Source organism: Podarcis melisellensis, assembly GCF_964234715.1.
Source record: "Podarcis melisellensis genome assembly, chromosome: 11".
NCBI lineage: Eukaryota > Metazoa > Chordata > Lepidosauria > Squamata > Lacertidae > Podarcis > Podarcis melisellensis.
Window position 1 is genome coordinate 31,768,841 of NC_138543.1, and position 17,423 is coordinate 31,786,263.

At 42.4% G+C, this 17,423-nt stretch overlaps 1 protein-coding gene across 3 annotated transcripts in view; it reads left to right on the plus strand.

Annotated features, from left to right (window-relative positions):
* Nucleotides 1-4,702: 4,702 nt before the first annotated feature.
* HAPLN1 (hyaluronan and proteoglycan link protein 1) overlaps nucleotides 4,703-17,423 on the plus strand; it is a 60,471-nt gene continuing 47,750 nt past the window's right edge. The window contains exons 1-2 of one of the 3 annotated variants that reach the window (XM_081930261.1): nucleotides 4,703-4,872; nucleotides 5,021-5,311. The gene's annotated coding sequence lies outside the window, so the exon portion shown is untranslated. Of the gene's footprint in view, nucleotides 4,873-4,933; nucleotides 5,312-17,423 lie in introns of those variants that run through there. The other 2 variants (XM_081930264.1, XM_081930262.1) reach the window with 2 other exon arrangements.

Here is a 17,423-nt window from a genome sequence, read left to right on the forward strand (position 1 = left end):
GATCCCGCGCCGACATAGGCGTGTTGCGCCGCGTCGTTTGCTTTCAGGCCAGCCCAACGAAGCGAAGGCGCGAGCTCAACTGGACGCGGCGAGCCCTCCTTTTGCTCTCGACCTTCCTCGAGCCGCCTGTCCTTTTCTCCGCCCTCCCGCCTCTCTTCCTGCGCCTTCGCGCGGCGCTTCGGCCTCCCGCTCCCCCCGAGCCGCCCCTTGTTTCCTGAGGGCGGGTTCCGTTGGCTTTCTCTCCGGCTCCAGGAGCCATCAAAGGCCGCTCTGTTATTGAAATAGGAAGCCGTTTCCTCTCCAGCGAGAGCTGCTTTGCTCAAGGCGGGAATCAATGGCCCCTATATATTCTCCTCGGCCTTATAAATAAATACCTCCTGTTTGCTCGGCAGGGAGGGCGGCGGCGCGCCGCCTCTCGCTCGGCCGCTGCTCGGAGGAAAGGCGCGCCTCTCCAAGCGCCCCTTGTGGCCGCCGCGCTCAGCCGCCCCTTCGGCCTCCCCAAAAAGAGGGGGATCCCACCCCGCTTTCCATTCACCGCCCCAAACACACCCCTAAAACACACACAACCCGAACACAGCTGGGTCCCAATTTCGGAGTTGCTGCTGCTGTGTTGATACTAATTTCGCAACTCCTAGGAACTTTGTAAGGGACACCACATAGATATGTATATGCAGATGGTGTGTTGCCTTAATAAACAACTATTTGACTTTTAGAAGACGTCTGAAGGGAGCCTTCTATAGGGAAGTTTTTTCCATGTTTGATGCTTTCTTTTGTTTTTAAATATTTCTGGGAGCTGCCCAGAGTGGCAGGGGCAACCCAGTCAGATGGGTGGCATATAATAAATGTTATTGTTAGCATGCACACACAAGCCATCAGTAGGATCAAAGCATTTCTCTTTATTGGGGCTGCAATTGGTAGGCAGATGAAGCAAACCAGGTTAAACATACCAATCTCTACAGCGCAGTAAGTTCTGCTGTGTAATATGGGGCTTACTCCCGGGTAAGTGGATATAGGATTGCAGCCTGACTAATAGGCAAAGGTTGTTCCCAGATGATCTGTTGATCGAGGATTCATCCAGACTTTCTTGAACGACGTTTGTGGGGAGGTTACCCAATGCCGGTGGTTTATGGAGCACTCGTCCTGGTTTGTTTGCAATGTCCAGCAATTCTTATCCCACACACTTTCCGGCATTTCTCCCATCACTTTCCGGCATTTCTCCCATCACTTTCCTCATTGCAAAAAGTCTTATTTTGGAGGGAAGCCGGTTGTATTTGGAAAAGCCCACAGTTTAACCAGAAGGATTGCGTAGAAGGACTAGCTTAGCCTGGGGACTAAGAAATGTCCCCAAAGAAATGTCTTGACTCTCTCGAGTTTTTCTAGAGCAAGCACAACAGGGACAGGGCCCTCCCCACCCCCAGTAGAGAGACCCCCATGGTTGTGCTGGCCTCAGAAGTACTAGAGATTCTGGACTGGACAAGACAGGGAGGGACTTCCTGTCTATCCCTATGTCAGAATTCAGCAGGAGAGGTGCTGTTTCAGCTTTATACTAGCCCTGGGACTCAAAAGGCATTCTAGGTTTTTCTAAAGCTCAGTATTATGTTGAGGGAGGTGCATTCTCATTCAGGGAGGTGCATGGCTTTGGGCAAGCACAAATTTGAGGTGGTTACCAAAAATGGTAGAAATGCATGGATCCCACCCCCTTGGTGAAGTGTCTTCTCATTCACTAAATAGCTGGAGTGTGAGCCTGTACTTTTTGTTTGTAGGAACAAACTCTTGGTAAACATGACTGGATCCTCCTCAACACCTGCCAAGGAGCAGATGACTCACCAACTTTTCATTACCTGAATGCTTTCCTCCTCTCTTACTTTAAAATAAAAGTAAAACTTGGCTGCTGCATTAGCAGTGATTGTGGTAGTGGCTTCTCTGCCACCACCGTGTGCCCGTCTCACCTTGCTCTGAGAAAGAGACACAGGATTCCTTTTTCAGAGCCAGGCATTCTGGGCAAGGTGGCAAGAAATGCTTTTAAAAAGAGAAAAAATGATACCTTCTCTCCAGGGACCTTACTCAGAGTGAGGCAAAGTAGAAGAGCAGGCAGCAAACCTTGCCTGGAGAGGTGCACCATAATCAGGTAGCATGTAGTAGAAGTTGATCTCACCTGTACCCACCACCTGAGACATGTTGATAATGTCTCACCCCACATCTCCTGGTGACCACTCCGAACTCCCAATGTGTTCAAAGGCCCAGAAGACAAGATGGAACCTTATGGGATCCCACCAGATAGCAGTCATAAGGTCAAACACACATCCTCAGTGCTATTCTCTGGAATTGAAGATAAGACTCCAATACCAACCCGGACTGTTTGTCTTTCTTACCAACAGTTTGTTCACACTCCGAATAATGGAACAATCCAGCAAAATTTAATAGGGTCTACAAGTATTTTATACATGACAAGCAGCAAAATTAGGTTTGCCACCCAGCATGCATTTGATGGGAAGTCACAGTCAATTTGAATTTCTTGGTTAGCATAGCTCTATGATACATCTTTGCAAACACGTATTTGTTGCAGTCATGATTAGGTGTACACTAAAACACTTTTGTGTATACTGTATCTTGAAAACATTGTGTGTGAAGTGGCTGCCCTACTGAAATCAGTGGCATACAAACATATTCTAAAACAGGAGTATCTGTATTTTTTCTGCTGTAAGGTTTCTTCTGTAATGATATAAGTAAAAGCACTGGACGTGATACTGCCTCTTCTCTACCCTCCCTCCAATATTTGGGTGGTGCGTTTATTCTGCAAAACCCTTGCTTCCTCATCTCTGTGAGTTATTCATTAAAAAAACCCCAAACATTTTTTGTTCCACTTTTATTTGGGGATGGGGAAAGTTGCTTTTAAGATTGATGCAGCAGCCAGTCAATCAATCAGCAATGTGTTGCTCTAAACCAAAGATGGGGGAGGCGATGGGGGGGGTCCACTTTGTGAATGACACAAAGGTTAACCAATCAACACTGAGCAACTCAAAGACTAGCCAATCATCACTGAACAAAATCAGCATCTGCTGGAAAGCATAACAGGTTTCCACTTAGCTTGCTCTGTTGGAGAGGATGGTGCATGTGTTCAGTACGTGATATGTTTTTGCACAGTGGGCTCACTGCTGAAATTATCTCTCCACACCTCTTAGTCCTGACAAGGACCCTTTGTACCACTTTCAGTAAGACTTAGTTGCAGCTAACCCTTTTGGGAATGTTCCTAGCGTGTTTGGCATTGGGGTGTGAGTCAGCAGAACTTATTACATCTACAGCTATATATGGACATTTCAAACACAAACTCAATATGTACCTGTAGCTTACTAAAGAACGCTTTTTGTTCAAGTAAACTAGTTGTTTGTGACCAAAATATTGCTGCTGGATCTGGCAAGATCATTTATGTTTGTGGCCAAACAGGAGTAGCACATATTCATACCCAGACAGTACAGAACACATTATAAATAGCTTATTCTACCATAGTGCCATGCCTCTTCCTGCAGAGAAATGATGTCTCAAGGCTGCACCATGGCAGCAGATATGTGGCACCTAAGCAAACAGAAGGTGGGAGTTTAGAAAGGGGAACTCCAGAGGGCAAGGGTAAGGGTTTGCATTTAGCTATGACAGTCCAAACATTTATTATTATTATTATTCAGTCACTTTTGTTGGGCCTTGATGGGGCATGTGTTACAGATGCTGGGATCAAGACTCATTCACTTCCACAGCCCAGTGGGGTGAGGGTGGTAAAAAGGCATCCCAAACACATTATTTTGCTTTTTGAACATTTCCAAAAGCTTGGATTTATAACTAGGCATGAGCCATGTACCATATCCATGAGGTCATCTGCAAGCACCGCCAGTGAATCGGAAAATGCAATATTTTTCTCCCACTGTCAAGATGACACAGCCCAGGTTTTTTTTCAAATTGCCAGGTTCAGGGGAAAGGGAAGCAAGCCATGCAAAGCCTAGCTAATTCATATCTCGGTTTAGGTCACTACTATGCAACAGATTATTGGAGATTTGATGTTGTTCATGGAGGCAATTTTTCCCCAGCATCAATCTTATGAAAATGACCATTCCCTTCCCCAATTTAATCTGGGTTTACCATTCCCACAGGTGTTGTTACTTATAGGTGAAATGCTAAATCGAGATTAAATGGGAACATTATACGGGGCAGCATTTTGGCAAGGACCTCATCCTGTGGGTGATATGCATACTTGCTCCCCCAGCCCTAGCAGCACTAAATCCTCATGTTAGATATTACCAGGGTTCTGTTACCCTCCTTTGCTCATTATTAGCGTAATATATGTGGTGGGAACATGTCTTGTGATTTCAGGCTCCTGATCTTGACCAGGGATCTCTACAGCACAAAGAATAGTTCCCATGCTTGATGATCCAAGGATGCAACCAACTGAAGTTCAGGGCTAAAGTTTGCCAGCGATTTCCCCAAATAGGGATCGCACGCGCCCTTAATCCTACATGTTCCTGTGTGGGGCCAGCTGCTGGGAGACTCGCTGGGTAAGCCAACGGGATTCGGTTAGTTCTTAGAATTTCCTCGGCGTTTTTCCTCCCTCCCCTCTTCCTTCCCCCCCGCTCTTGATCTGCTCCAAGACACCATCCCAAGAAGAGGGGGAAGGGGGTGGGGGCGACAGGAGGAGGGCAGAGCCCACGGAGTATCGTGTTCCTGAGAAGGTGTCGGTCCTTCGCCCCGCCGCGATCCCTTCACACAGGGAAACTCTTGACAACTTGTTCCACTCGCTGGGCAAAGCCGGGGCGTGGGCGCGGGTGGCGTGAGGGGAGTTGTGAAGCGGCGGAGCCAAGAGGGCAGGGCACCTAGCGAGACCCTGAGGTAAGTGGCGAGGGCGTCAGTCAGGACACGGGGGCAGAAGGGACAAGAGGCCACTGTGTGAAGAGACGCTGTTGCGCCGGACACTCTGTGGGTGTCTCTCTCCGTGTGTGTGTTTTGCTTTCGACTTTTCTTCCCCTTCGCTCCTGAGGTTTTGAACGGAGCTCACGCCGAGCTTTCTGGGGAACGTCCTTCACGTCTGACGTGGTGCCTTCTCGACCGAGAGTGGCGCTCGCTCGCTCGCTCTCCCGCCTCACGCGCTCCTCTCGCCTGGATCGGGACTTTCGCCCTCACAGCCTCCCCGCGCGCGAGCCAGAGCGCGCGCAGAAACGACGCCAGGCGAGCGGCCGTCGCAGAGCCCGCCGCGCTCAGGGACCAACGTCGCGAGACTTTATTTTGCTTTTTTGAGGGGAGGCATCTTCGCTTTGGAGCTTTGAGAAAGGTAAAGAGAGAGAGAGAGAAAGAGAGAGAGGAAAAGGTGGGGAGAGAGGGTGGGAGTCCCGTCGAGCTGCTCTCAACCAATAGAGCATAATCTGAAGGCGCCAGTTTTCCTGGGAATGCTCGAACTTCGTGTGAGGGAGGACTTGGAACCAACTTTTCTCCGTTGGTGTGAAGCGTGGAGCGCTCAGGGAATAGGGGTTGCCATCCCGCCCGCCCCTTCTGACAGCTCCTCTGGCTTTTGACAGATACAAAGGCAGGCAGGAATTAAACAGATGCAACTCGCCTCAGTTCTGTGCTGGGGAAATCTTTACCACTAGACAAACCTGTATTTCAGGGCTGGGGAACCAGTGGTCATCTATATGATGTTGGGCTATAGCTCCCATCATCTCTGAGCATTGGTCATGCTGGCTGGAGGCTGATGGATGACAGCATTGTGTGGGGTTGAACTAGATGATCCTCTGGGTTCCCTCCAACTCCACAGTTCTATGAGTCCAACCACAGTTCTATGCCCCTGCGTAGGATAGCCTTCTGTGGAATCTCAAGTAGTGTTGAGAGATGAAAATGGGGTATCAAATATGATTAGCCGTTGCCACTGCTCACATTGACCACGTTTATTACCACAGCGACAGCAATGGGAAGCAACAGGAATTGTAAACTTCCTAAAGCAAGGGCTAAAATAATTTGAGCATCTTGGTTCAGCAAGAGGAACCAAGGGCAGCCCACCGAGTGATGGACATGTAAGGAGGCAGAATGGAAGGAAAGAAACAGGAACCCTAGTGACCTTTCACATCTCTGAAGGAACATGCATAATTTCACACCTGGCTGGGACCCCTGAGTCTAGAAGAGCCACCACTCTCTGCTTCATTTTCCACACTGGGGGAAGGGGGATTTCCATTCATGCCAGTACGATAGGGTGATCTTGTACCTCAGTACAAGAGGTAATTAATCTGGGTGAATAAATTATATTGCATGACAATCCTCCTGTGAGTGAAAAGCTTTCAAGGAGTGGAAGTCCCTGGCTTGGTTTCTCACCAAGATGAGTTAGCCCCCTTCAGTTGGCAGCATTTCACGGGAGAAGGAAGGGATGCATGGATAAGTACCTTTCCTGAACATGCACGAAAAGGATGAAAGGGGCATGAAGAAGTTTACACTTCTAGCAAGTGCCATCCTCCCTTGCCCTTTAGGGATGACTGTAGCCTCCACAGTGTATTTGTCCGCAACACATTAAAATGGCAGGATGGTTTAGTCCCAAATGTGTTGCATATTTTTCCAGCACTGAGTTACTTATGACCGAAACTTAAATAAATTATCAAAAGGCTGTTATTGGATGATAGTAGTAGACTCAAGAACCCTAAAAAAGTATTTGTTGCTGTTGCTTTACTTTCATGGTAATAATAATCCGAAACACACATTCCAAAACTGACAGTTTTGCAAGAGTTGGGTAGATGCAGGTCTTGGAATCAGTAGTGTGTTATACAGCAAACAATGTGTAAATGAGATTAATGTATGTATGATTATAATCTCTAGAAAGTCCACATATGTTGTTGGTTGGGTTTTTCAAAGTGGAAAAGGCATGTATATAGTTTCAATGGGTTGTTATAAAGATCAAATAAATCCCAACATAGTTTTCCCGAATTCTAAACATCAGTTGAAAAAAAAAAAGAATTACATGAAATGAAACACATATGTTACACTCTGTGATAAGAGCTTAATGGAAAAGTTAATAACAGTGAGTTTAATATTTTCAATTTGCAAACACTTTTAGTGAGAGTAAAAAGCAAGAAGGTGGTAGCAAAATGAGAGCTTCAGTTATTCTGCTCTGGACAAATTATATATGATGTGATGCAATGTGCCTTGTAATGCACATTCCCAGAGGATGAAGGAATTGGTTGTTATTATTGTGCCATTCAAATAACTATATTCTCAAAAGTCAGGGTTTTTTTGCATATTAAGAAAGTTCCAGGCTGAGACAATGAGCTATTAAAATGGAGTAAAATTTAAGCCAGGTCTAGATGCATGAGATCTCTTTAGCTCAATATATTTAGCACTTTCAGATTTGCAAATGCATTACATTTTTTTTTGTGCATTCTTGAAACTCCTTCAGTAATGCCCAACAGCACCAAAAGGGCACATTTCAGCAAAGTTAAGTGTCTTTTTACAGTTGCACTAGTTTCAAGAATTTGACCAACTCTTCCATTGAAACCAGCACATTTTGAAAGTGCTTAATTCTAAGCATGAAGGTAAGTGGGTGTTACTCTCCAAGTCGCACTGACTCTTAGTTTTGCTGTACTGAGCTGGGGTGGGAGACTAGGAAGGCAGAATTAGAGAGTGGAACTCGTCCAATGTTTGAATAGTAGGTGGGGTTTCTATTCCAGCACATTTCTTTCCAAAAGTGCTGAAGCAGGACGCAAAGTAAAATTCCCTGGATTCCCCCCACCCCATTTATCTTAGCAATGATCCACATCCAGGTGATGAGGAAATAAGCTTAAGATGTTAGCGGGGATAAGTTTTGTGTTGTTAGTGGAGGCTGATATTCAGCCAGCATCTGATGGCCCAGCTCGCTTCAGTTCAGTGAGCAAGAACTATTAAACTGCAATGCATACTCTTAAACTGACAAGCCTTGCAAAATAAAACAACAAGCTCAAATTCAGTATTGAAGAAATGCCTCCTTCAAAGAAACAAGTTCTAAAACCTTCAGTGGTGCAATGAAGAAACATCTGCTCTGTGTGGTACATAGGTGCCAAGAGGATTGTCTTTCTAATTAGCCTTAATGCCCAAAAAGTTTACATTGAATATGAAGTTTTTTAAAAAGTGGGTCGGGGGGCGGGAGAGACCTTGTTGTTGTAAAGTAGCAATTTAGCCCCACTGTATCTATATTCTGATTCAGGAAAGAAGATTTTAAAATGGTAAAAAGAAGAACCAGAAGTTCATGAGAAGATAAGTAATGTAAACAATAGTGTCCTATTCTAATGGAATCAGTTCAATGGTACTCAAACTTAGGGTGACAAATAATGTAAAGAATACTAATTAGTGTAGACAGAACTTGGCCCATAAAGTAGAAATCTAATAGTAAGCCATAGTTTGGTGGAATTTGAGCTTATAAGTGATTGGACCAACACTAGTATTTTAAGGACACTTCATGGAAGCACTCTTTATTGGGTGGGTTAGAAAGCTGAGCCATGGTTATAAAATGGCATGTGAGACATGATGCTCATAGGCTTAGTCTCACTTTCTCTTATAGCAGGGCCTGACCAGGTTGGTTGGACCCTGAACCAGGAAAAAGTTAAAGCTGAATTTCATTTGGTGGGCCCATCAGGGGTACAAAAACTTAACAGTCAGCCTATTGGCTTTGCCAACCATTCCTCATCCTCAGTGTGTGCAAAGGTGATGCAGAGTTGCCTGTTCTGTTTCTCATTTAACATTTCTCTAACAGGGTGTCGCCATAGCATTAGTCACACTTCCCAATGTTAGTCATAACCAACCCCAACCTAAATTCACACTAGGAGACCACAGACCACACCTGTGCTGGTGAACATCACTCCTGTCCTATCCAACCACATCATCACCTGACAGAGGGAATACGCAAAAAACTGGGTAGGTGGGGGAGTGCTTGGAGTGGAAAAGAGTAATCAAAACAGTTAAAAGGAGGCAAGAAAAAAGAACCACTCCTTCCTTTTCCTTGAAGTACTGTAGGTTCCTCAAATGCACCAAGAGGAACATGAGGAAGAGCAGCAGTTGCTTGGATACATTAGGGCTGTGTTGTAGATCATGGGGAGGGAGGCACCTCATTCCAGCAATGCTCCAAACAGTAATTCTGCATTCTAAATAGTCTTCAATGTGTAGGGAACACATGAAGATGACTTTTCTCCTCAGCTGCTGGGAGGAAAACCTTGTAAGCAAGTTTGTGGGCCCCCAAACTCTTTAATGAGTCTCTGGACTCTTGCCAGAACTTGACAGCTTCTGGCATTGGCCTTTTGTGACTCTGAAAACCACACCATGTGTTAATTTTTCCAGTGCAATGATTCATAAATGCTTATCAGAAAATCATAACTGGGTGTCTGTGCACAAGTGTATAGACCAGAATAATTGTACATGTCATCAGTTTTCCAGTGTGTAGGAAAATACTTCTTGTTCAGAAGAACGAAAATGCATGCATGTGCTTGCTTACCTCTTGTCTGCTGTGAGAAGGTTAAAAAAAAACCAACAACCCCCAAACCTATAGCCACCAGTGGGAGAACTGTGCTTGTTCCACACTTCTCGTCCACATGACCTGTCATCAGATTACCAACTTCTTAACACTAAAAGAGTATATCTAAACTACAAACGCTATTATTACAACTAGTGTCTAGGAAGTATGTGGTGGAAGATGGTGGCCGAAGGAGATGGAACACCAGGGGAAAGGGGTGTATTGGCAATAAAAGCAGTATGTGGAATCTGGGCTTCACAGTCTGATGGTTTGTCCACACCATTTTTTCATTAATGTTGGAGCATCCACATCATCTTCTCCCCATCCCAGTGTTGCACCAGACCTTGTCTCCCCACCCCCATTTAAATGCAGGGTTTTCTATTGTGTCCATTTCAGGCTTTCTGTGGATTTGGAAAACCCTGCATTTAAAGGGGGAAAGGTCCACTAGGGCAAAAGGTGGATTTGCACCCGCATGTCTCCCTATTAATGTGGGGGCTGCCCCTACTTTAATGGGGAGGCAGGCAGGCAGGTGGAAATACACATTTTGCCCTAAGATGACTTGTTTCAAATTTTCTGCATCCTGTTCTATACCCTGAAAGATTCTGCTGTATAGACAATATTCTGCTTCTAGACTGACTAGTCTGTTACATGGGTTACGTTTTGAGTCCTACCTTGACTGGCAACTTATTCTATAGCCTTCTAAACATACCAATAATGTAGCTCATTTCTAAGTCACAAGACTGAGTAGTCAGTACTTGGAACAAGCTCTACTTAAGAGTACAATTGTAAAAGGAGAAAAATGGCACACAAACCTTTTGTTGTTCATGCTATTGTGCCTTTTAAAGTTTTGGTCCTGAATTCTCTATGATGAAAATAAGCTCTGATGAAAATAATGATGTTGTGCCAAAAATCCATGGGGGGGGGGCATTCAGTGATGTCCATTCACTTGTGCAGTGGAAATCCACTTGCACAACATAGCTTCCAGATTGTCTTCTCCCCACTTTCCAACAGTTCAGTGAAGCTTTCTTCCTGTATGTATCACTAGGATCAAAGACCTGAAGATTGTTCAGAGTTGGCTTGCAAGCCATGGGAAGAATTAAAAGCATCTGCAATAATATTTGCCTTTCTGCTCAAGTGACAATTAAAATGCCTTAAAACACTGAAAGTAGATTCACTTTTTATTTATTTGACATTTGAAAATCAGAAATATTGTCTGTCAAAATATATGTTTAAAATCCTTTTCAATTTTGTAAGGTGTTTAATTGAATCATTTTCAGCTCACAAACCTTTTGTGTTTCTACTAAGGAATTGTTAGACATTCTGGCTTCACAGCTTGCAACTGCTACATGCAGGCATGTGCTTGAAAAGGCCGCTTGTAATTTGTAGGTAACAAAATGTTCTTTTGGGGGGGAGGGAACCCCACCCCAAATGTATTTGGAATTTTAGTCAATGGTGCTTAAGCAGGATTAGAGGAAACAGCTGGCTAAACAAATATTGGGGGCAGAGTGGATGCAATGGTATAAATTAATAATGCTGGTCTTTATTTATGACATGAATGGGAGGTTTTGTGGCAGTATAATGTATTAACCATGGTCATCATATGCCACCTAGTGGATCTGACAGGATTTTACTACCTTAAAAAACGTTTTTCTCCAAAAAAAATTCCACACTTCTGTAGCCAATCCAGCATATAAATGAACTCTTAACAAGTAATTAACAGCTCCTGGCTGGCTTTATTTCCTCAAGAAATTACAGTTATTTCCACTAATAATAACATTAGTTTAACGAAGCAGGGCATTTATTGTTCGGTTGCTAATTCCAAGGGTTTAAGTCACACCACACATACAGTAATAGCAGCAATGTCTCTATCTGAATCAAGTTTTAGACATTCATATAAAAAATGCCAATGATCAGAGCTAATGCCAATAATGCTTTCAAAATTCATCGCAAAAATGAAAGCAACGCCTGTCAAAAATAATTGTGTTCCCCTTTCAAACTTTGCAGACAAAAGGCTTAACCACCTTTATAGCATTTCCCAAGTTTATCCCACTCTTTCCAATCATTGTCACCTCTTTTTTTCTCTCCTCCTTCTCTGATTTTGCTCCTATTGTCTTCATTCTGTCAACTTGCATTCTATGTTATATTTCATCTCCCCTTTCGTTTCCTGGCATGGTAAACTTGGCTACAAACCAGGCCAAATTCTGGTTTTTATAATGGGCATAATCTTCTAGACTTGCCCCTCTTAATTTATGAACAGCCCAATTTGATACAGGCAAATTGGAACAGAATCAGAGGAGGGCAATGACGTTGGCCAGTGATATGGAAAAGAATCTCCATGAGGAGATGTTGAAGGAACTGTAGCTAGGAGAAGAGAACCCTGACTGTCTATTTCATGGTAGAGGGCAAAGATTTGTTCTTTGCTGCTGCAGAAAGCAGAACTAGATCTAACACACTTCAGTTACCCAGGAAGAGAAATTTGATAATGGAACCAAACACCTAGAGGGTTGTTAAGCTCTTCCTCAATGGAGAATTTTTCAAGCAGAGTTTCAGCAGCCATGGGTTGGGAATGCAGAAGCTCCAGATTTCCTGCATCCAGAAAGGGTTGGACATTACATGGCCTAAAAGGCTTTCTCCAGCTCATAGGTTAGAAGTTATGCAATTATCTATACATCTATCCATGTATTTAAAATATTTTAGTTGCTTTTTAGAGCTACAACAAAACGACATTCACACGTGAGCAGGGCAAGATAAAAAGATTTAACAGCCACATTAGCAAGCATACAGGAATAATTACTAAGCTGCTCTGTAGCACCTCAGTTAATTATGACTCAATAAAAGGCAGCATTGAAGAAGAAGGTCTTTAGCGCTCACCTAAACGCCTGTGCAGTTGGGGCAAGACACAACTTGAGGGAGGGAGTTTCTGCAGTTCTGGGACTATCCCTGAAGTCTACTTCATCTTCAACTGAATCCCACCTAGTAAACAGTCTTCACAGGCTATAGCAACAAATGGAGGTTTTGGAGAGCAGGAAATGCTAGAAAGAAGCTACAGCTATGAAGGATCCTCCTGTTGGTTAGAAGCCATACAGGGGTGCAAGGCAAGTACAGTGGTACCTCGGGTTAAGAACTTAATTCGTTCTGGAGGTCCATTCTTAACCTGAAATTGTTCTTAACCTGAGGTACCACTTTAGCTAATGGGGCCTCCCACTGCTGCCGCGTGATTTGTGTTCTCATCCTGAAGCAAAGTTCTTAACCTGAGGTACTATTTCTGGGTTAGTGGAGTCTGTAACCTGAAGCATATGTAACCTGAAGCATCTGTAACCCGAGGTACCACTGTAGTTTCTTAATGTAGACACTTTATGACTCCCTTCTCATTTATAGTAAGCCTATGGTTAATTGTTTTATATATAAAATATTCTACCATTCTATAGGGACAGGGTTAGGTGGTCTGTGAAGCTCTTTTTCAATACTAAGATTCAGCAATACTTGCAAAATACAAAACATCACAAGTTTAATTTGGATTTTGGTCACATGGGATGGGGAGATGAAGGAAACAGCAACACTGCCACTATATGAAAAGATTCCTTGCCCCCTATACTCAGCTTCAGAACAGGCAGCTTTCCTTTAATTAATACAACAGAGGAAATTCTGAACATTACTGATTGCACTAAAATCAAACATGTAAAAGAGGCAGTAGGAACAATCCGTCTGAAGACCATTCTGAGTGCTTGGAAAACTTTTTTAAAACCAAAACCCAGAGCTATGTGAAATATTACTTTAATAAGCTGCTGGTATGAGGTATGAGCTAATGGCTGAAGTAAGCAAGAGCTTTCCTTTCTCACGAGAAAGGTGAAATTTGCAAAATGCAACTGTGCTTCATAAAATGCAAGCAGATAATGGGGCCAATATATATATATGATTTCATAGTTCATGGGTGGAGACAATGGATCTTTAACAGAAACAAAATTAATAGCTCAGGAGACTGTTACCAGATCCTTGCCTCCTGCTTAGAAAATAAATGTCAAATTGACATTTTATCTAGTAGCAAGGGACTATTATCTTGCCACAGCATTCCATTAACAAAATCTCTTAATTATTTTAAAGGCTAACAGAATGACAGTGGAGACAAGGTAGATAAAATGTGTGCATAGCAGATTGTTGAGTAGCAAAAGAAACAAATGCTAGCTTGGGGGAGGGACAGAGATTTAGTAGCATGAGTTGCTGGAGAGCACAAGCAGGGAGAGTGCTGTCAGGTTGCCTGGCCTGCTAGTGGGCTTTGCACAGGCCACTGTGGGAACAGGATGCAGGGCTTTTCCTATGTTCTTAGCACGAATATAGGATTGGCAGGTGTTCTTCTACACCATTAACATGGTGATGTGTGGTGTGCAGCAAAAGCTTGGGCATATTGGCTTCCCTTGGTCATATTTTGCCACCAGGTATGAAGCCTCAGATGAGATATATTTATCCAAACACTTAATATAGAGTCACTGCTTGATACAAGTCAGACCAATGAGTTACAAGCACCATATGGGAAGCCACTGCATGGTAGCTATATAGTGTGTGTCACTATGGAGATTCTTTTTTGAGTGTTGCATGCCACAGAGAGAGCAGGTGGAGAGGCTAAAGTGAGAATGCAATGGCAATTCACAGTGCTTCAGATTAGAATGGTCTGTATTTCACAACCATAAAGTGGAGGCCATAATCACTAGTTTATTTATATCATAACAATAATATCTAAGGAGTTCAATATGGAACAAATTATACAAGGCTTGTAGTACTAGAGAATTTTAAGGATTTACAGTGTCTCATGAGAACACAGGAAGGCACTTTATTCTGAGCTAAACCAATTTTCCATCTAGCTTAGTATTGTCTTGCCTTCCATGCTCAAGCAGAAGTCAGTTACATCCCTATCTGGAAATCTGAACCTAAGAGCTTTTGCATGCTCTACTACTTTGATATCAAAGCATGATATTAACAAATATATCCTCCTTGCCAAATTCAGGTTTCTGATTAATGCTATCTCTTTATGTCCATTATATTATATACAGACATACACATCCATATGCATATGTATGCTTGTACAGAATGCATAATGGTTTTATCTGAAAACAAACCATTCAGAACATGGAGGTTGTTTTTGCTATTCTTCCCGATTGAGAGCCTATTGTTTTAGCCTGTACACTATTGCTGACTTATGGTTCTTTGCATACTGGCCATAGTTTCCCATTGATTCGCAACTGGTACCTCATTGTTTGCATGGCTAGAGGCTGGTACCAACTGTGACTGTTTTAAAGCTCGTTTCCGAAAAGCTCACATCACAATGCAAACCTATTCATTTAAACACTAGTCCCATGAATAAATGATGCAAAACATGGTGTCAGATTTTGTACAGCTATTCCTGGAAGAGAAACACAAATGTGCTTTTCAGAATTTGATCAACATATTAGAGAAGCGTGAGAAAGGCATTAGGATGTGAATGGATTTTACAGTGTTGAAGGGATACTGGTAAAGTCATTGGGTTGGTGGACCCAAAGTTTGGTTAAAAATGAAAAAGAAGTTGTTTTCAAAGGAATATAGGATGGATTGTAGGGAAATCATGCATAGCTCACACTTGCACATACTAGAAAGGATTCCCACAGCACTCAGTGACAGCTTTTGACTCGCCTGCTCGTCCCCTGATTGGTGGGCATAATGTTAAGAGGAACTTCATGTGCCTCAACATCATTGCTTATAATGGAACAGTCATGTGTGGGTCCAGTAGCCAAAGCCTTTCTCAATGGCTGTACATTTTTTTTTCTATTTGAGCAATTTACCCTTCTCCTAAGGTTACTTGGGTATAAAGAAAAATATTGGTGCTGGAAATTTATGTCTCAGTCTTGAGAGACTGTTCTATCCTGGGCTATTTATCCAACTCACAAAACATTTTTGTGATTGTGACTTAACATTATGCTTGGGGTTATTTGGAATTGTAGCATACACAAGAGCTAGAAGAATAAACCATCTAGTAAAAATCCATGAACATTTTGGAAAATTCAACATGCACTACCCTATTGAAAAAAAACAGTCTTTATTTTCTTTCTCCATGTTTTAAAATATTTGACTATCATATCCTTATTATGACTACCATACCCTTGTTATGAGGAACATATAAGTACCTAACAATAACAAAAAAAAACTTTTGGCATTATTAGCTGAATTAAAAATAGCATAATATTCATCCAAAATTATGAAGGTAGCAAATCAGAAGCAATAACTGAATGGGGATATGATCATTATTGGTGAATTCAAACTGCATGTTCTGGTTAATTCTGCATTATTAATTTATATATAATAGTGTACATTGTGCTTCCACCCAGTGGCATGCTCTTTTATTGCATGATACAATAAAAGTTGACACTGTCATTTCTGCTTGAAAACACCAGCTGAGCTTTTCAGAAAACAAAAATTTCAGAATTCCCAGAAAATTAGGGCACAGTGTTAATTTTACTTAAGTCACAGAAACCTAACAGTAATTTTATGGAATTTTAACTGTACAATTACAGAAATGATCTTACTGTTTTTAGTTTATTGAGTATGTATCATTTGCATTTTACCTCATTTAGTCATGCTATACACTGCATCATTAGCTTTTAGCTGTGAGGTGGATTATAAATGTGCAAGACAGAACAAGTAAGATAATTAAATCCTCAATACATCATTGCATTTGTATAATCAGGAAAATTTGTTTTTCCTTTGGTCCATTGAAAGATACTGCACCTGTGCTCTAGGGGTAACCAACTTGGTCCCCTCCAGATATAGTTGGACTCCAGCTTCCATAACCCCTGACCACTGGCCATTCTGGTGTCCCAACAACCTCTGGAAAGCACCACAATGGCTACCTCTGGCCTGGACTACAGGATGTCCTGATTTATGTGGGTGTTTCTCGTAGACTGTGCAGATCAGACACAGTCAGACAAACACAGCATTTGGGTGAGTGTGTGCATAGTCTGGTTCAAAATGGAAATAGAGAGTAATGGGAGTCAACAAACTGAGCTCCTTCAAGATTTGCACATGTTTAACCACATTCTGGTTTCACCTTATTTTTGAAGACTTTTAGGATGTGGCATTTCATGATCTTGATGCTTGAACCATTCACAAAACAATTCATCATAAATTTATGTTTATGCCATGGAATAGTTTATGGTGTTTATCCAGTGGAAAAAGTCAACCTGTGTTTACTTCAAGCTGCAAAAATATGTTTGCATGAAATGCATAAATCATCTTCAAAGTACCTTGGTCTAAATAAAGCTTTGACTTGAGGTTTTGTTATGAACTGATGGCATTTCAAGCTCCATTTTCAATTATATATTTGTTCTGCCTTTCTTGTAAATGATGTTTGTGACACATCAGTTATTTCTTTTGACTTATGTTAGTATGTTTGCTAACTCAGGATCCTCCCCTCATAAACTCCCTTCAGCAGTTATTTCTGGCAATGTGTTCCTTCGAACCTGGTTTTAGCAATGTTTATGCCAGTGTACTTGCTTATTTGCGTGATTTGTTTCCACTGATAAACAGAGTAAGACGATTCCTAACCATAGATTCTGCTCACTAAGAACTGAGACTTTGTTTTTCACATTCAAAACAGAACATTTTCAACAGTAATATCTTATGTCTTTGAAGGTTCATTCCAACATAGAGTCTAATGAACTCAAATTAGTTGCCCTAGAGTCACACTGTTAATAGCATATGCAGGCTAATAATCCCTCTCAACTTCACACTGCCTGCAAGGTGAAGCAGTAAATTCGAGGTTGCAATCAATACTAGAAGACAAGGAGGAAATACACACTATAATCAAAATCTCCTTCCTGCTATCTGTTGTCATAGCAGGGTAAGTTAAAATTTAAGCTGCATCCCAGAAAATGGGGAGAATATTGCTTCTCCAGTATCAAAA